This window comes from Lissotriton helveticus, chromosome 5_1 (genome assembly GCF_964261635.1).
Source record: "Lissotriton helveticus chromosome 5_1, aLisHel1.1, whole genome shotgun sequence".
Lineage (NCBI taxonomy): Eukaryota > Metazoa > Chordata > Amphibia > Caudata > Salamandridae > Lissotriton > Lissotriton helveticus.
This window is the reverse complement of record NC_136065.1, coordinates 1,880,651,560-1,880,672,078: the sequence shown is the minus strand read 5'-3', so window position 1 is coordinate 1,880,672,078 and position 20,519 is coordinate 1,880,651,560. Positions and strand designations below refer to the sequence as shown.

At 48.0% G+C, this 20,519-nt stretch overlaps 1 protein-coding gene across 3 annotated transcripts in view; it reads left to right on the top strand.

The window, feature by feature from the left end:
- Positions 1-20,519, top strand: part of CNTD1 (cyclin N-terminal domain containing 1) — a 197,534-nt gene that overhangs the window by 13,353 nt on the left and 163,662 nt on the right. The window lies entirely within an intron of this gene.

Below are 20,519 nucleotides of genomic sequence, written 5' to 3'. Positions count from 1 at the left end.
TTTGTGATAATCTGGCAGTATGATATGTTTGCGGCCCATCTGGTCTTCACTGAGGCATCCTATTGAAATGTTGCTCAGACTAGACTTCATTTGACCTTGCAGTGTACATGGTCTTTTTGAGAGCCTCAATGCTCAATATATTGAAACATGGACTTAAGTGGTCTTCAATTTGAGCACTTGGAACCTGCAAAATATGGGACCCAAAATAATTGAAAGAAAAGAGCCATTTCATAATAATTTCCTGTTCTGGCTCTCTGCCCTGGCTCATTTAAATATGCTCTGGTTCATGTCTAGTTTAAATATATATATATATATTCTCAGAGCTCTCGAGTTCCACAGGTCTGTTCATGAGTAGATCATCATTTTCAAGTTTTTCCTTTGCATTCTGTAATAAGTAGTCCCATTCGTCACAGTATACAGTCAGAACGTCAAGTCGTAGAATGCAAAAAAGAAAAAAGGAAAACTGGAACTTCAAGCATAGACCTTGAAAAGTGAGAGCTCTGTGTTCCAGGTCAGTGTACCTGTATGGAGCATTGCCAGCAGAGATCCGAGAGATCCGAGAGAGCTGAGACTTGCAGCCAAAACCTGCAGTGCTTTGGAACCGGCGTTTCTCTCTCTCCTGGCACCTTGACTTTGCCTGTGACGACCTTTGCAGCAGGCTTCCTGTGTGAAGGATCATGTAGGCATGGTACAAACTGGTAAAACCTGTCCCTATGCAGAAAAAAACCTGTATTAAAGATTGATGTTTCAAGAGCTCTGAAGTTTCCCGGAATCATGCGTGAGTAGATCGTCCAGTCCAGGGTTTTTGTTGTATCCTGAGATCGGTGTTCCTGTTTGTCTTATTATACAATAAGGACTGCAAGTCCCAGAATGCAAAATATAAACATGGACTGGACGAGCTTCTCAAACCGGGTCTTGGAAACTCTGACCCCGCTGCCTTTCCAAGGCTCTCTGATGTTGCACGTTATTTGACTTCTTAAATGGTGTGCTCTATGCATAATTTCTATGAAAAGGCTCATCCGAAGGGAGCGTTTGAAGGAATGGTCAGAGCCCATCTTATTTTGCAATGTTCTGTGATTCAGGGGAAAATTACGACAGAATGGATCCCTGCAAGATGATCGACTCTGCAAGGCATTGGCCGTGTATAGTGTTCCACAAAAAAAAAAGAAAATACAATGCATGGATTATAAAAAACCTAATTACTGATACATTTTTCGTGGCCTAATGTGTTTTTTTCTTTTTTAAGGCCCGCTCTACAGACCTCATTAAAAAAATTCAGAAATCTATTTCCTTTAATTTTCCCGTAACTTTTGGCGTAGAGTCCCTTATTTCACTGTATTCGCAAAACGCCCATGGAGTGGCCCTGGAAATCTATGAAAGTTATATATTTTTGTGAGTTCTCGTACCATATCTCAGTTAATGCACTCAGAATTAGACAGTCAACTTGCCTGCATGGGAAGTATAATAGGAATGCCTATTTGTACTGCCCATTTTCCCCCCTTTTTAGTTCGAGCCTAGCAGCATGCATGCAGTGCTCTGCGAGGCATGGTGTATTCAGTACATGGACTTCAAGCCGGCCCATCGCTTGTCATTGGTTTTTTCGGTTGCCTTTCTAAATTCCACACTTTTGAATGGTCCCGTCTGGAATTCCTCCTCCTAAGTCTTCCAGGCAGTGCTACTAGCTGCTGCTCTGGTCCTGTCAAACATTCCTACATTTTAAGTCCACTAGTCAGTGCTGCAGCTGTGTCTCTTTTCCCAGTAGTAATTCCTCATGCATTGTCCTCTAGGCAGTGCTGCTAGCTGCTGCTCTGGTCCAGTTGGTAATTCCTCATTCTTAGTCCTCTAGACAGTGCTGCTAGCTTTTTCTCTGGTCCTGTCAGTAACTCCCCCATTCTAAATCCTCTAGTCAGTGCTGCAGCTGTGTCTTGGGTCACGTTCTTAGTCCTGTAGGCAGTGTTGTTAGCTGCTCCTCTGGTCCCGTTGGTAATTTCTCATTCTTATCCCTCTAGACAGTGCTGCTTACCTGCTTCTCTGTTCCCATCGTTATTTCCTCATTCTAAGTCCTCTAGGCAGTGCTGCATCTTTGGTCCTATCAGTAATTCCTCATACTAAGTCCTCTAGGCAGTGCTCCTAGCTGCTTCTCTGGTCCGTTGGTAATTTCTCATTCTAAGTCCTCTAGACAGTGCTTCTAGCTGCTTCTCTGGTTTCATCAGTAATTCCTCATTCTAAGTTGTCTAGACAGTGCTGCAGCTCTTCTCTCGTCCCAGTGATAATTCCTCATTCTAAGTCCTCTAGGCAGTGCTGCAGCTGTGTTTCTGTTTATACATCCACTGCACTCCAAACCAAAACACATAGCTAAAAGACATAGGTTCAGATGTAGGTGGCTAAATACCGAGTGGTAACGCAGAAATTTGCAGAATTTCTGCGTTACCGGACGGTATTTGGCTGAGAGCAATGTAGGTGAGTTTAAACCTACTAGCACAATAAGGAATCGCAAAATTTGCGATTCCTTATTTAGCTCTTGCATTTAAGGAATATATAATTGCAATTCCTTAAATGCAATGTTGGTAGCACAAAAGAAAAGTGCACTTTAGGCTTTAGGAACCGCTAATTGCCACCAACTTCAAGTTGGTGGTAATTAGCAATTTCCTGTAAAAAGCCCTTTTTTCAAAGTGCCATGTGGCACACATTCATGCCCTTAGGGCATGTATGTGCGCCACATTTGCACACATGCACATTTCTTGGGTGGAACGGGGTGTCCTTTTGTCACCCTGGCACCCTTGAAATAGCTCCCGCTATTTGCGATTCTTTAAAACCGAATCGCAAATAGTGAATATCTTCCCATTCATTCCTATGGGCCTCCTAGCCCGTAGGAATGAATGGGTAGGTATTCCTTATTAACAAATCTCAATTTGCGATCCGTTAATAAGGAATTTTAAGGAATGGCTAATATTTTAGCGATTCCTACCTACATTCAATTTAGCGAGTCCTTAATAGCGATTCAGTAAAAATCGCTATTAAGGACTCGCTAGATTGAATTTACCTACATCTGGCCCATTGTCATTTGCAAAGTTAAGAGCTCTAACTCAGACAAATGCAAGACCTACTGCATTTCAAATGCTTGTTTATTCTGTCTTGGGATCATGGCGGTCCTGGTATTGGCGGTTCAGTCCCAAAGACAAGACATGATGATCCGTTTCACATTCCAGTTCAGTCAATGCGTCCTGCAGGTGGCTTCTCCCTCGTAATATTATTAATAAATTGTTCATCTAGAGCCCGCAGATTGCCCAGTTCCTAGATGTGATTGCTGCCAATTCGATTCTTTGGAAAAAGGTTATCATTGTATACAATTGTTTTAACTGTAACCCCCTAGAATGTTTAAGTTAATCGACAATAGAGAATGCCCCAAAGGAACAACGGGAACCCCAACCTCCGCCCCCCTTCACCCCACCTTCTTCACCCCATACCCCCTTGGCACAAGTGGGCAACTCCATGCAGAATCCGAGATTGCACTCTTATCAGGCCTACCGGGACTGCGTGAGTCACGCATTCGATGTAATCTGCATGCCATTTTAAATGCTAAGATATGGAGCAAGATGACATATCACACTTTAATCAAATACAAAGCTTTGAATACAGTTGGAAGCAGCACGTGGCAATGTCACAGCAGAGACTACAAGAAAGTGTGTTTTTAATGTTCAGGTTTGTCCAGTGTTTGTCCTACAAGCCGAACAAGCACATTTCATCACACTGCGTGCTGGTCCTTTCCCTTACTCAGAAGTAACTAGGCCGGGCTCGGGTTTGTTTGTCTGGTAAAGGATCAGGGCTTGAACATATTTTCCTCTGACCTTGTATTTTAATGTGCACTGGGTTATTTAGGGTTCACTCGGTGAACAGTATTTTGGACGAAGCTGCGGTGTCGACTTTGATCTCTGCATGGCGTAAGGGTGCCCATTCAGGTATTTTTCCGCGATGTCACGGGTCCCTCTGTCATCAAAGTTACAGGACACCAGTGTGCATTCTTGGTCCGTCCTTGGTACATAGCATGAATACAGCCAACCAGTGGATTTACAGTCCGGCTTTCCAATATGCATCTACAACAACGAGGATTATCAGAAAGATTTGATTGAAGGTGAGAGAATGCCACTGCACTGGTATACAACCTTTATAACGCAACTTTTACAACGCACTACCATTACAACAAAACTTTTACAACGCAAAAACTATTACAACGCATGTATTTACAACGCATGTTTTTACAACGTAGGTACCTTTACAACGCATACCATTACAACGTAAGTATTGGTAAGTATATAATTATATTTAAAATGTTATATGTTTGGGTTTTTTTAAGGGGTATTTTTAGGGTTCAGGGTCAGTTTTGGGTTTTTGGGTAAAGGGGTATTTTTAGGGTTCAGGGTCAGTTTTAGGTTTTTGGGTAAAGGGGTATTTTTAGGGTTCAGGGTCAGTTTTAGGTTTTTGGGTAAGGGGGTATTTTTAGGGCTCAGGGTCAGTTTTGGGTTTTTGGGTAAAGGGGTATTTTTAGGGTTCAGGGTCAGTTTTAGGTTTTTGGGTAAAGGGGTATTTTTAGGGTTCAGGGTCAGTTTTGGGTTAAGGGGTATTTTTAGGGTTCAGGGTCAGTTTTGGGTTTTTGGGTAAAGGGGTATTTTTAGGGTTCAGGGTCAGTTTTAGGTTTTTGGGTAAAGGGGTATTTTTAGGGTTCAGGGTCAGTTTTAGGTTTTTGGGTAAAGGGGTATTTTTAGGGTTCAGGGTCAGTTTTAGGTTTTTGGGTAAAGGGGTATTTTTAGGGTTCAGGGTCAGTTTTGTGTTTTTGGGTAAAGGGGTATTTTTAGGGTTCAGGGTCAGTTTTGGGTTTTTGGGTAAAGGGTCAGTTTTGGGTTTTTGGGGTACAGGGTAAAAATAAAGTAAAATTAAATCTAAATTAAATTAATTAAATTAAATTACATTACATTAAATTATATTAATTTCAATTAATTTACAATTAAAAAATTAATATATACTTACCAATACTTACGTTGTAATGGTATGCGTTGTAAAGGTACCTGCGTTGTAAAAACATGCGTTGTAAATACATGCGTTGTAATAGTATTTGCGTTGTAAAAATTTCGTTGTAAAGGTATGCGTTGTAAAAGTATGCGTTGTAACGTCATACACCCCACTGCACTAATCGCATCTCTGCAAGTGCTCCCTGCGCAAATCTCACCATATCTTGCTGCAGAATTTGGAGCTGGTCTGCAGCAATTCTCCACACCAATCAAGAAGCTGCTCTCATGCTGCTAAGCAGCATGAGAGCACCACCAGGATTGGCTAGAGCGGGCTGTCTCAACGCTTCTACAGGCATTGGGGGCCCATGCCTGCTCCCCACCTGTGGAAAGGTTTAAAGTGAGCATGTCAGGTTGGTCGTCGCAAGACAGCCAGGCAAAATGGCACACGCATGTTAAAATGGTGTTCTGAGCACCACTGCCCTGCTCCCAGTCAGCAGCAGTTGGCCCCTCCACAAACACTGCTCGGCTGGGGAAAGGGAAAAGTAAAATGGATAAATTCATTTTATTACTATTTTATTTTTCACCTTTGCGGCGTTGGCAGCAGGGGGGGCGACGCTCCTCGACCCTAGTAGAGGGGTCGCCGCTGCAAAAGAATACAGCAGTGCCTGGTGCCTAAGGGCATATGAATTTGTATATTTGCTTTCATGAAGAACTTGTCAGACATGATGCGTACCTTGTCTTGCAGCAGAGGAAGTAATTTCCACAAATCTGAACAAACAACCATGTGTGTCTTGTGCTGAATGAGAGTCACTGTTTTAAATGAAGATTATGAATGAGCTGTTTAAGAAGTTATGTGTTGGGAAAGTATACTAATACTCATTTGTTGTAGTTAAGATAATTTTCTAAATGAAACTTTCCAGCTATAATCTAATTCTCAAATACCAATTTAGGGATTGCCTTAGGAGAAGTAGTCGCAATGGAATCAAAAGGAATTGCAGCACCGAACTAGTGCACAAGTTCAAGCGCCACATTGAAGTTTTCTATAAAACTGTGGTTTAGTCTTTGTTGATGCAGTAACGTGTTAAGTTAAAGGCTCTGGTGAACGTGAACACAACGGTTCCAAAATGATCTAGTTCTCTGATTTAGAACAACTGTTGAGTTTGAAGATTTCATACAGAATTATTTAGGAGCTATTAATGTGGAATGGAAAATTAACTTTGAAAGCTTTGTTTTCTTTTTGGATGGAAACCTCAATTCAGGAAGATATCCTTTGCTTTCAAGGTTAGTTAAATATGTGGTGCTCATTTGTTTAAAAGCGACTGCAGCATCGGACAAGTTTAAATTCATGTAAGTTTATTTTTGAATGCCTGGCAAGTCACTGAACTGTATTTTGTTTTTTGTTGGACATAGAAACCAGACTTCCCTGAAAAAAAGGTAAATTCACATCCACTCTGATATCTGAAGAAATCAGACACCCGGTCAGCAGTGGCCCACTCACATGAACTATCGGTGCTATTGGATCTCCACGCACCGGACCTTCTCTTCCTAACAGAAACTTGGTTTGGTGACGACTCCCTCCCCGTTTTACTTGCCACTCTTCCCGCCCCATACTACGCCCTACGTGCTGACCGTCCTGCTGGTAGGACAAGAGGTGGTGTAGCGGTCATTGCACGAGCTGACCTTCCTTTTCAATCACTATCCCTGCCAGGTATTGCCACTACAGAGTATCTAGCCATCCGTACCACATCTACCACTCCCCCTCTTACTTGTTTTCTCACTTACCGCCCCCCTCAATCACCCTTATTATTTCTTTCCGAGTTTCAGGAGGTATTGGCCACCCTTACGGTTAATAACTCCTCTATCTTATTATTGGGCGACTTCAATTTTTGGCCTACAGACCCTGCAGAGTGTTTGTCCTCTAGAGAGTTCTCAGATACTCTCCAATCCCTCAATTTTGTATCCCATGTCCATTCCCCCACCCATGTTAAAGGGCATATTTTAGATCAGATTTGGTCTTTAGATTGTCCGGTAAAATCCCTAACTATTTCACCTTGCACTTGGTCTGACCATCACCTAATCTCTTTTTCCCTTCCCATCAACTCCACTACCGGGCCCGACTCCTCAAAAATGTGTGGGTCCGATCATGGAGCCGAGTGGACCTTGAGAAACTATCCACTTCTTTAATTTCTTCCTACCCCACTCTATATGGTCTATCCTCCCATTCCCAGGCCTCTGCCATTGAACACTGGCTATCCTCAAACTGTGACTCCGTTGCCCCTTTGAAGAGGGTAACTTCAAAACGGGAGAAGGACGCCAACTTGTGGTTTAATGAAGATCTTAAAGCCTCCAAACTAGTGGTACGCCGAGCCGAGCGTGCCTGGAGGAGGAACTACTGCCCCTCTATTAGATCTGAGTTTACCAATACTCTGGCCCAATACAAGAAGGCTATCTTGGCTGCCAAAACTGATTTCTCTTCTAAGATCCTGGCAGCGGAGAACCAATCTAGGGAAATCTTCTCGATTGTCCACAATCTGGCTTTCTCTGACAGGACATCTCTAAAACCCACTCCCTCCCAAGACCTCTGCCACTCCTTAAATATCTTTTTCATAGAGAAGATTGCCATCATCAAAGCCAATATCCCCCCTCCTTCCCCCTCTTTTGTTGCCCCTCAGTGCCCCCCCCCCCAAGGGACAACTCAATGCCCTTTCTCCCCTGACCAAGGAATCCCTGCTCTCAATAATTCCTCTTGTTAAATCTGGCTCCCCACTAGACACCTGTCCTGCGCACATCCTCCGCCATATTTTCACTTCGTGTCCAGCCCCAGCTCTCCACTTCATCAATAGCTCTCTTACTCAGGGGGTTGTTCCCAGCTCCTTGAAGACAGCAGTCATTGTCCCCATCCTGAAGAAACCCGCACAGACCCCTCGGTCCCTTCCAATTATCGCCCCATCTCTCTCCTCCCATTTCTGGCCAAAGTGCTCGAACGCCATGTCACCAGGGTTCTGAGCACTTTTGTGGAGGAGCATGGAATCCTAGCCCCCCGACAGGCTGGTTTCCGCCCCGCACACTCTACTGAGTCTGTTGTACTGTCGGTCCTCGACACTCTCAGGGAGGGTATGGATACCAACCGGACCCAGGCTTTGATCCTCCTCGACCTCTCAGCCGCCTTTGACACGGTTGACCACACCATCTTGCTTTCCCGTGTCAGGGCGGCGGGCATCGGAGGGACCGCCCTGGTATGGTTATCCTCCTTCCTGAGGGACCGCACCCAGGCTGTCCGCCTGGGTGATTTCTCTGCGGACCTTCAGAAAGTTCAGTGCGGGGTTCCCCAAGGTTCCTCCCTTTCACCCCTTTTGTTTAATCTTTACATTTCTCCTTTGATTTTTGCACTACAGGAAATGGAGGTTGACGTATATAACTATGCGGATGACCTCCAACTTGTGTTCAATCTTTCCCCTTCTTCTGCTTCTATCCTAAACTTTCAGTCTATTATGATTTTTATCCGGGACTGGATGAATCACAATCATTTGAAACTTAATCCGGACAAGACCGAGCTGGTGTTGACGGGTGGTTCATCCAGTCCCTGGTCCTCACTTTTTTGGCCCCCTTCCCTTGGTCCCCCCCCTGTCCCCTCTACCTCAGTCAAAACATTAGGCATCAAACTTAACTCTGACCTCACCCTTCACTCTCAGGTTAGCGCCGTGGTGTCTTCTTCCTTTCTGTCACTTCGCACCATACGCAAAGTATCCCGCTTTTTTCTGTTGATGCCCTGAAATCTATCATCTTGGCAATGGTCATCTCCCGCCTGGATTATGGCAACGCCCTATATGCTGGTTTACCTGCATATAGCTTAAGGCGTCTGCAGCTGATACAGAACCAGGCGGCACGGCTGGTACTCAACCTCCCTAAATTTCATCATGTAACACCCCTTCTCAAATCCCTTCACTGGCTCCCTGTTCGTGAACGTGTCCAGTTTAAGCTTGCGTCCATCATCTGCCAAGCACGACTGGGCACAGCTCCGGCCTTCATTACTTCAGAGATAGTTCCCTACGTTCCCACTAGGGCACTACGCTCAGCCTCGCAAGCCCTTTTGACAGTTCCCCGCTTTCGAAGGAAGAAATGGGGAGGCTCAAAGTTTTCCACCCTCGCACCAACTTTATGGAATTCCTTGCCTTTAGAGCTTAGGTCCATTCCTCTCTACCCCCAATTCCTAAAAAAGCTCAAAACCTATCTATTCACCAAAGCCTTTAGTTAGATCACTCGTTATTCCTGTTCTCTTTCATTTATCCCCCCCTTTCCCCAACCCTTGAGGTTTGTCTGTTAGCGCCATGAAACCGCTGGTGAAAGTGCGCTTTATAAATAATTTTAAATTCAAATTCAATTCAAATTCAGTGTATTTCTCTTTTCTTAGGTAACCAACTGTTAGATCTGTCAGCCTAGGGTGGTCTTTCCCTATTTTTTTCACCCTTGCCTTGTTTTTTCCACCACCTTATTTTTGTTGGACCTCGGTCTCTGGGCACCTTGCCACTGCTAATCAGTGCTAAGGTGCAGGTGCTCTCTCCTACCAACATGGCTGCCACAGGCCCCTGCTACTGCGGAGTGTTCTTTTTAGTAGCACCCTAGTAGCCAGGAGCTGGCTGGGACCTTAAGATACTGTTGCAACACCAGCCCGCCTTTTCTGCCCATAGTAAAACTGGGGAAGCTCCTGGAACCTTCCGGAATAGGGGAGGGGTCTTCTTTTGCCGCCTTAGAGAGTGGTCACCTGACCTGGGATTATTTAAGGAAAGGAGGGAAACCGTTTAGTCATTTGGGGCATCACTGACCTGGGGGAACTTACGCAGGAGTCTTAGGCGGTAGGGCTTAGGGGAGGAACCTATACCACTGTAAGTGACTGGGCCTAGGCACTGCCTTCTAAGCTTTGTAAGGGACTCTACCAAACCCACTGATCTGGCCCAGCATGGGGGGAACCCAGGGACCCACCTGCAGTGAGCTAGAGGAACCAGCCTGACCTTAAGCCACCAACTCAATCCCCAAGAAACTGGCTACGAAGGGTGCAGGAGCCATCAAGCGCCAAGAAGAACACCTATCAGCAAGAAGGACTGCTGGGGATCAACCAGGTACTAGCGCGGTACCATTCACGCGCCCCCCTGTTCAGCCTGTGTCCCCCTGTGCTGTCCTGCCGCAGTTGTGATCCTACACTGTCCAAACTACCTGAACTGAACTGCCCGCTAATCGCTCTCACTTCTTAGCGCTGGAGCCCTGCCGGAACTGCTATTCCCCAAAGTGCTCTCCTGCTGTGGCCCTCCGAGCGCGGTGTTACAAGCGCTATTGCCAAAACTGTCTTTCGGTACACCTGCGCTGTGCTTCCCCCCCTAGCGCTGAGCTCTACCGCTGTCGTCGCCCCAAAGCGCTGTTGTGCCTGTGAAGCACACTGTGTAACTCACCGACGTCGCCCAGGTCGACTCTGTGTGCCCGCTGTGAAGCGCTGTGCCCGGGAGCGTCTCTACTCTCCCCGCGCTGTTGTCAGTCACCGCCGCGGCCCGGCACCACGTGAGAGGAGTGCCGCTGCTGTCCCCGGGGCCTTTGAGGGGCTCAGGGCCCTGCCATCGCCGCCGCGACCTTGGCGCCGTGGTAGGTCGCGCTAGGCCCAGCGAGGCCGACCCCCCATTACGTGATGGGGCGTCGGCCGCGTCACCGGCCATTCCCCTGCCAAACGCCGCTCAGCCACTGGCCCGGGCTGACGCACCCCCCGGAGCTGCTTGGTCATTGGCCGCTGTGGGCGAGCCCCTCCCACGAAGCCTCCTGATTGGTTCTCGGGCCGCGAGAGCTACGGAAGGCCCGTCACCAGCATCCACCACCGCCGGAGGGGGCTCGGAGGAGTACGCGAGCCCCCTGACCTGCCACAGCCCCAGAAGAGGGCCTCGGAGGAGCCATACAGCCGAAGAGCAAGGTAACCCCTTGAGGAGGAGGGCGGAAGACGGGAAGTGGTAGCGGGGCCTCCGGTGAGCAGAAAGGAAGCCCTGTGACCGCTCCTCCCCTTGGGAAACTGCAATTGGGCCCCGTTGGCCCCAGTTGTACTAATGAAGTTTTCTTGACTGGGCAAGAGCCCGAATTAAGCGTTTGATGACTGCTTTGGAATACAGTTAGCCCCTGACTAGGGGACTGTTACTTCTAGACTGCCCTTAAGCATGAGCGGAGTGGATAATATTGATGTGCCATACCGTTTCAGTGATCTTGCTTAGGCGAATGTGATGTTAGGCCACAGAGGGTCTTATGATAATTGCTATGAGACCCTGCTTCACTGATCCTGCTGAGGTCCTAAGTGATATTGAGGCCTGCCTAATGAACTGTTGAATTAATTCCTCTTGGATGAATTATTTCCCTACGCTTTTATGATGAAATGTTGCCTAAGTTCCCAAAGAATGGTTTTACTGATATCTAGGCCTCTGTAATGAAATGTTTCCTGTTTCTTTACACAAATGGTTTTACTTCTGCCTAATGAAATGGTAGCTGAGTTTGACAAGAATGAATTACTGACCTATGCTTATATGATGAAATGTGCTATTGAGTTAATGCTGAATTGATTAATTCTTTACCCTGAATGATTTGCCAGCCCTCATTGTGATCTAGATAAAAGTATATTGATTTTAACAGACCAGCTGGTGTGGTGTCAGTTATTGTGTGTGTTTCCTGTCTCAGTGGGAGTGTGTGCTGTACTGTCACTTTACACCTAAGCTTTCGGGTGCCTTCCCGCTCGCGCCAAGCTACCCCGTGGAATTGGTGACCCCAGTTCTTACATTGGTGGCAGCGGTGGGATAAGGACCTGTGGCTGTACTGTACCCTCCAGTGAGTCAGTGTTCGCCGCAATTGGGCACCTGTTGTGGATGCAAACTTACCAAATTGACCTCCACTGTCTAAAGTGAGTGCTCAGAGTCATGTTTTGACCTATTACTGTTGCCTACATCCTAGTGTCTCTCCTTTAAATTGTCTGGGTCCCCACCTGTCAACATGGAGTTTGAGCTGGCCAACCTTGAAGTGTATACGCTGGCGCAGCTGAGGGACTTCTGCCAAGGGAGAGGAGCTCCGTAAAGCCTTGAGGGCATGGGTAATGGCCCACCCGGAGGGGAGATGGGATGGGGGACAGGAGAGGCAGGGCACGCCAGTGGAGGCGGGCACACCAGAAGAGCTAGACCTACTGAATATTGATATGAGTGAAAAGGTGTTGCCAGGAAGACGTTCCCGGGCAGGCAGTCAGGAGTGTCAGTGAGGAGTGCAATACCAGAGGAATAAGAGGACAGGAGGGAGGTGAGGCGATTGACCTTGGAGCTTGCTAGAATGGAGAAGGAGAGAGAGAGGAAAAGAGGTTAGCCATGGAGGAGAAGAAGCTTGCACACGAGCTTAGCTTAAAAGAATTGGAGCTGAGAGCAATGCAGATAGGTGCGCAAGGTAATACAAAGGGTGGCAGCGTACCAGAGGTTCCACGAGAGCCTAAGTGCTATCTACCGAAGGAGGTGATAGCGAGTTTCAGTGTGGGGGATGATATTGACAAGTGGTTGGAGGCGTATGAGGTGTCCTTGGTAGCCCATGGGGAGCCCGAGAGTTACTGGGTGGGTGGCCTGTATCGATACATACCTCCCGTGGTAAGGGACACACTGCTGACGTTAGCGAAAGCGGGCGGACCAAGTTAACTACCCTGTCATGAAGGAGGCTATACTTAGGAAGTTTGGCCTCACCCCCGAGAAGTATCGCCAGAGGTTCCACAACAGCCATAAGCTGCATACACAAAACTGGGTGGATTTCTTTGCCTATGCCCGGAAGGCTTTAGATGGTTGGGTGCGTGGCAGCGAAGTGAGCGATTATGAAGGGCTGTACAATTTGTTTTTAAGAGAGCAACTTCTGGATAAATGTTGTCCGGAGCTGCGCCAACATCTGGTGAACCGCAACTGACCAACCATCGTGAACTTGCGGAGGAGGCGGATACCTGGGTTAGCACTCGGGTGTCCCACAAGGGACCGCAGGGAGATGGCCCGAAAAGTGGACATGGTTTTCCCCAGAAGAGAGAGGGGGGAGATAAAAGGAAGGAGTTCTCTCGAGGCCCACAAAATAGACAGCCTGGGAAAGGGGTAGGTTCCCCACCCCAATCGGGATCCCAGAAGCCCACTTACCCTGACAAGAGTCAGCAGCCAAGAACTGTCCGGTGCTACGAGTGTGGGGAGGTTGGACACTACAAGGGGAATCCCAAGTGTCGTAAGCGATCCCCGGCCCCCACAGGAGGTAAGAGCCCCGGGGTGGCTAGTGTAGCGCTGGGGGAGGAGTTGCCCCCAGATAAGGAGGGAGAGTGGACAGGCCTGACCCTGGTCTCACTCGGGGATAGAGAGATGGTCCCAGTGACGCCATTGCCATTGAACACTGCCAAATACCGGCAGAGGGTGCAGGTTAATGGACAGGAGGTGGAGGCTCTGAGGGACATGGGTGCCAGCATGACCACGGTGTTGAGGCGGCTGGTGTCCCCGGAGCAAGTGATCCCGCACGTATTCCATCCGGCCGTGTTGGCTGACGGCAGTCTGAGTCACTATCCTGTGGCTCACGTTCCCTTTGAGTGGGGAGGCGTCAAGGGCCCGTTGAGAGTTGCTGTAAGCCCTGCCTTGCCAGTTGAGTGTCTGCTCGGAAACAATCTGGAGTATACCGCCTGGAAGGAAGTGGAGTTTCAAGCCCACACAGAAATGCTGGGGTTACCAGGATGGACTTGCGTGGTCACAAGGTCCATGGCTACCCGCCAAGGAACTCATCCCAGGTTGGAGCCTGAGACAACGGTCCAACCCAATGCTGGTCAGGAAGAAGACGTTGTGGAGGACACGCCCCGTAAGATGGATGGGGAGCAAGCGGAGGTAACCCCGGAGCCGCGGATGTTGTTCCGTTGGGGGACTTGCCGACCTCTGCTGAGTGGCGGGTGGAAGGAGGGCCTACTCGGGAGGAATTCTGTTGGGCACAAAGAGACTGCCCCACGCTTGAAGGCATGCGGCGGCAGGCCGAAGCCCAAGCGACCAACCAAGAGACCGGTAATTACAATATGTACTGGGAGGATGGCCTCCTCTACAGTGAGCCTAAGGCTCCGGTGCATGGGTCCTCAAGGGGCTTAGTGGTCCCCCAATGCTACCGGGCCTTCTTGCTAGAGTTAGCGCACAAAATACCACTAGCTGGACACCTGGGTCAGGACAAAACTTTTGCACGGTTGGTCCCACATTTCTATTGGCCCAGGATGCGAGTTGCCTCTGACACCTATTGCAAGGCCTGTAAGACTTGCCAGGCGAGTGGCAAGACTGGGACTTTGGAACCGCTCCTGGTTGTCGGGATCCCTTTTGATCAGGTCGGTATTGACATTGTTGGGCCGATGGACCCTCTGACTTCTTCGGGACACCGGTACATTTTGGTGTTGGTGGACCACGCCACCCGGTACCCAGAAGCTTTTCCTCTGAGGACCATCACTGCACCTGTGGTGGCGCGGGCCCTGATGTGGATTTTTACCCGAGTGAGATTCCCCAAGGTCGTGGTGTCAGATAGGGGCACGAATTTCATGTCGGCCTACATGCAGGCCATGTGGAAGGAGTGCGGAGTGACCTACCGGTTCTCCACTCCTTATCACCCCCAGACTAACGGGCTCGTAGAGCGCTTCAACAAGACCCTGAAGGGGATGATCCGGAGCCTGCCAGAGGACTTGAGGCGGAAGTGGGACGTCCTCCTCCCTTGCCTGCTGTTTTCATACCGCGAGGTGCCGCAGAATGGAGTCGGGTTCAGCCCCTTTGAGCGGCTTTATGGCCACCCCGTTAGGGGGCCTCTCAGCCTTGTGAAGGAGGGGTGGGAGAAGACTTCGAAGAAGCTTCCCCGTGATGTAATCAGCTACATGCTGGCATTTCGCAGCCAGATGGACAAGCTGTGGAAGGAAGCCGCGGACAATCTGGAGGCTAGTCAAGCCGTCATGAAGGAGTGGTATGACTGCAACGCTCGGACGGTGGAGTTGGACGCTGGACAGAAGTTGTGGGTCATGGAGCCCGGGGGGCTTAGTGCCCTCCAGGACCGGACCGTACGAAATTGTGGGGAGACGAGGCCAGACCACCTATGTCGTTTATTTAAAGGACCCCCCTGTTACCAGAGTTGGTTTATAATGCCAGTAGCTTTATGAGATGTTCCAAATTGCCAAGAGAAAATGTTTTATATGGAAGTGCCTTATGGAAAGTGGTTATCTTGAATCTGCTTAGGACGAATGTTAATGCATATGCCTATACAATGAAATGTTGACTGATCTTTGAGGGAATGTTGTTGACCATGAATTACTCACCTGCAATGACAAAGCGAGATAAAAGAATCTTGTTTTAAACGACTAGCTGGTGTGGTGTCATTTTATTGCGAGTGCTTCCCTGTCTCAGTGTGAGTGTGTGCTGCACTTCTACTTTACACCTAGCTTTCGGGTGCCTTTCCGCTCGCGAACAGCTACCGCAGTAGAATTGGTGACCCCAGTTCTTACATTGGTGGCAAGGTAAACCCTTGGGGAGGAGAGCGGAGGGCGGAAGACGGGAAGTGGTAGCGGGGCCTCCCGTGAGCAGAAAGGAAGCCCCGTGACCGCCCCTCCCTTGGGAAACTGCAATTGGGCCCGTTGGCCCCAGTTGTACTAATGAAGTTTTCTGGACTGGGCAAGAGCCCGAATTAAGCGTTTGGTGACTGCTTTGGAATAGAGTTAACCCCTGACTAGGGGACTGTTACTTCTAGACTGCCCTTAAGCAGGAGGGGAGTGGATATTATTGATGTGCCATACCTTTTCAGTGATCTTGCTTAGGTGAATGTGATGCTAGGCCACAGAGGGTCTTAGGATAATTGCTATGAGACCCTGCTTCACTGATCCTGCTGAGGTCCCAAGTGATATTGAGGCCTGCCTAATGAACTGTTCAATGAATTCCTCTTGGATGAATTATTTCCCTACGCTTTTATGATGAAATGTTGCCTAGGTTCCCAAAGAATGGTTTTACTGATATCTTGGCCTCTATAATGAAATGTTGCCTGTTTCTTTACACAAATGGTTTTACTTCTGCCTAATGAAATGTTAGCTGAGTTCGACAACAATGAATTACTGACCTATGCTTTTATGATGAAATGTGCTATTGAGTTAATGCTGAATTGATTGTTTACCCTGAATGATTTGCCAGCCCTGATTTTGATCTAGATAAAAGTATATTGATTTTAACAGACCAGCTGGTGTGGTGTCAGTTATTGTGTGTGTTTCCTGTCTCAGTGGGAGTGTGTGCTGTACTATCACTTTACACCTAAGCTTTCGGGTGCCTTCCCGCTCTCGCCAAGCTACCCCGTGGAATTGGTGACCCCAGTTCTCACACCAACCATTGTTTAGTGCCTCAGTGAACAACTACCAGCTGCATTTCTTCCAAATCCTCTTTTCCCTGGGACCTCCTATAGTCAAGTTTAGCATTGGGTAGGAGTCTCAGAGCGACAAGGAGTGAAATATTCCACAGCAGTCCATGATTCCCCTGCAGTGGAGCTCGAAGCTCAGGTATTTATTTGAATTTGTGACAGTCACATAATAAATGTCCCTGCCACCATCTCTAGTGCAGTCTTACTCCTCATGTCATCATTCTAGTCAACACTTTGGGGTTGATCAGGATGGCGGGTGGATAGCCACCACCGGGCCGGCGGTGGCGATCCACCCGCCATCGCAACCCGATTGACCCCTAATGGCAGGGGCTATTACGGCAGACACAAAGTGCGTCTGCCACTTTTCCGCCGGTCAGCATTCATTCCGATTGCCGGCCGGGCGGACTTGGGCCATGATATGGTGGCGGTGCCTAGCAGGCACCGCAATCCATATTAGGATGTGTGGAAATCAAGGCCTTTGCATGGCGGCGATGCCCCCATGGAAAGACTGCCAGGGATTCACTTTGGGGGCCCGTTGCGGACCCCCAGGGGGTTATGGGGGGCTGCACTTCTACATTGCCCTGCACAAGGTGACAGGCACCGCACGGTGCCTGCCACGTTGTTCATGGCAATGCACAACATGGCATTTCAACATTGCGGCGGGTGCTGCAGCCAGCAGCACTCGCCGCAATGTTGAGAACTGCCGAGGTGGCGGTCGCATCATGATTTGGGTGGCGGGACCGCCGCATGACTGGTGGGCGGTCCCGTTTCTGCTAGGGTGGCGGGCGGACGTAAAGTCCGCCCGCCATCCTAATCACCCCCATAATGTTTTCTAGTGCAAATGACTCATGTCTGAAGCCCACTGACATGATTTGTATGTTGCTGACAAGGGACCATCTAGTAGTAGCATTAGGCCTCGAGAATGCCAAAACTGCTTAGTAGCATTTCAGGTTGACAGATCCACACAACGTGTTTCCAGTAAAAGCAGAGGAGCTTCTTAGAAGTTAAAGGTGTTTGTCAAAGCTTATTTATTTCAGTAAGAAATCTACTTCCCTTGTGGAATACTACTTGTTGTCTTCTCTGTCCCATAATTCTCTAGAAAAAGTAGGAGCTGGACTATATCATCCTTCACAATCGAAGATGGTGGGTGCAGTGGATTTCTGTGACTTTCATATCTAAGATGGCTCCTGTACTACATGTGATATCTCTTCCTGTTTTCTGGGCTCTGCAGTGTCCTACAATTCATTTACAGGACCGGGGGCTTCGGATTATGCTTTCTCTTTCTTTACTGTAAATAAACAGCAGCCAATAGGACATTTTTTAACATATTGAAAAAAGAACATTCCCAGAATGCTTATCGTAACCACAATAACAACCATAGAGACTAGCCCTAAATATTACTCTTCACACGGGAACACTTCCTCTTTCTTTGCTGCTCGCATAGAGTTAAGTGCTCGGAATTTATCTTGCCATAACTCTTGCTATTGTTATTCAATTAGCAATATTTGGAGGTTTATTAATTCATTATTGTATTATGTATGAAGCAGTCTATCTTTATCTTTATCGTGTGTTGCTTCTACAAATTTGAGTGGTTTAAAGGAACTTGCTTCTTGACAGCGCGCCGCAGCTGCGCTTAGCGGGCGCTCGGAAGGTGGAGGTTTTTATTTTTTTTATTTTGAAAGTTTTATATAGCGCGAACAAGATCTTTGCAGATAACAGAGCGCTTTACATAGGCAAGGGGGTAAGGGGTAGGGTGGGTACATGAGGGAGCATAGTTAGGACGGTAGGTTGTCAATGCAAGTAGTACAAATAGGAGGGAGCATGAGCAATCGGGTAGGGTCGATAATACAAGTAAAACAAATGTGCAAGGGATCAAACAAGTAGTACAGATCGACGCACAGTCTTAGAAGATCAAAAGTAGTAGTTCAAGTGTATTTAGCCATGAGGATAGCTTTAACTTCCTTCTTAAAAAGAAAAGTGGAGGGGATGAGCCTGGTTTCAGGAGGGAATGAGTTCCAGATCCTGGGCGCCATTCCTGAGAAGAAGCGTTTGTAAGTTCTTTCCTTCCGGAATCTTCGAGGCTTCAGCAGAAGATTGTTTGTACTTCTGGTGGTTCTGGAGCCACCGGAAATTGTCAGCTTCTGAGTGAGGTAGCCGGGTGAGTTCAGGTGTATAGCCTTGTGCGTCAAGCAGGCAATTTTCAGATGTATTCTGGCTTCAAAAGGCAGCCAATTAAGGGATTTAAAGTCAGGGGAGATATGTGAGTGTTTTTTTGATCCGGTGATGAGTCTCGCTGCCGCGTTAAGTGAAGCTCTTAGGGGTGCAGTTGTGGTTAGGGGGAGACCGCAGAGGGCGATGCTGCCGTAGTCAATGCGAGGGATGATTAGTGCTTGTACTGCAGTTTGGAAGTCTTCGGCTGGGAGGAAGGGTTTAAGTTTCCTCAAGGTATTTATTTGGAAGTTCGCGCCCTTAGTTGCCTTGCTTATATGCTGCTGCATGTTGAGATTGGCGTCAAGTGTTCTGCCTAAAGATTTTGCTGAATCCACTATGGTCGGTTGGACATTGAGTGCAGTTAGGTGTTTAAGCCAGGTTTGAGTGGTAGAGATTTTCGCGGGAGGTGAGATCAGAAGGAACTCAGTTTTCATAGCATTGAGTTTGAGGTGGTTATCGGCCAGCCAGGATTGTGTGCGTCTGATCGTTGAGTTCAGACGCATAATGTCTTTGGGTGATTGTAGTTTGAGATATAGTTGGGTGTCATCGGCGTACATGTGAAAGTGTACATTGGTTGCTTGTAGCAATGCGGTGAGAGGTTCCATAACTAGGTTGAACAAAGTAGGGGATAGGCAGGATCCTTGAGGGACACCTAACGATACAGGTTGCTCTTGAATTCCTGAGACCTGTTGTGTAGAAAGGAGGTGAACCATTGAAGAACAGTCCCAGAAAGACCCATTCTTGTGTTTAGGAGTTCGAGTAAGTTCTCATGTTTCACAGTGTCGAATGCTGAAGAGAGATCAAGAAGGATGAGGAGGCAGGTATCATTTTGATCTAAAATTTGGAGGGTGTCGTCAATTATGTGAGTCATAGCAGTTTCGGTACTGTGCCCTGCTCTGAAGCCTGATTGATGAGGGTTGAGGAGATCAAACTGTTCTATGTGCTTTGTCAATTGAAGTTGCACGCATTTTTCCAACAGTTTGGCGAGAGTGGGAATGTTGGTATTAGGACGGTAGTTGTTTAGATCAGTGGGGTCGGCTGTTGGTTTCTTTAGTAAAGGTTGACGGCCTAGCGTGTTCCCCTCCGTCCGATTGCCTTTGCCCTTTCCAAATCCTTACTGCGTCTCTTTGCAGCAGTCCGCAGCGCCTTACCTGGTACGGGCGTGCGTTGTTGTTCAGCCTTACGTCACGTAGCCCAATTGGGCTAGTTTTGGGCTCCTTTGAGCTACGCGACGCCCAAACTCGGTCCTCCTCGCTCCACGCTCGTTATTCAAAGCGCGGTTCGGAGCTGAGACTTGTCTTCGGCACCCTTCCTGATGCCTCACCTGGGCTGTAGAAGTAGACTGGCCCAAAGACGTGTGCAGGCTTATCTATATTGAAAATTGGATCTTGACGCCCCCTAGGCTGGTATAATTGGATTACAGCTTTGCTGAGGAGCATTATTTTACTTCACAGTGTTTTTCACTAGGGTTGCTCCCCCTTGACCGATTCCTTTGGGATCATATATATTTAACACTAGTGTCTTCCGCTGTGCGTTTGCCCATGGAGGACTGGACCTACTTCGAGGAGGACGAGTATGGGTACTATGAGGAGGGGCATGGGCCCCTCCTAGAAGACAACCTCGTAAATGCCCTTGATGCATCGGTGCAAGATTTTGTCAACAAGGTGGTGGAGTTAGTCGTTCCTAAAACCGCTAATAAGGCGCTAGCGGCGTATTAAAACCTATTACGCCGCAATTGGAGAATTTCGTAAAACGCCACGGTATGCTTCAGCAGGATACTGCAAATCCTACCACGTCTTCTGCAGGGGGAAAACCTGCTTCCGCTACAGCGCCCAGTTGGCCTCATGCGCAAGCCCTTACTAAATTACCACCGCCTTCTGCCAG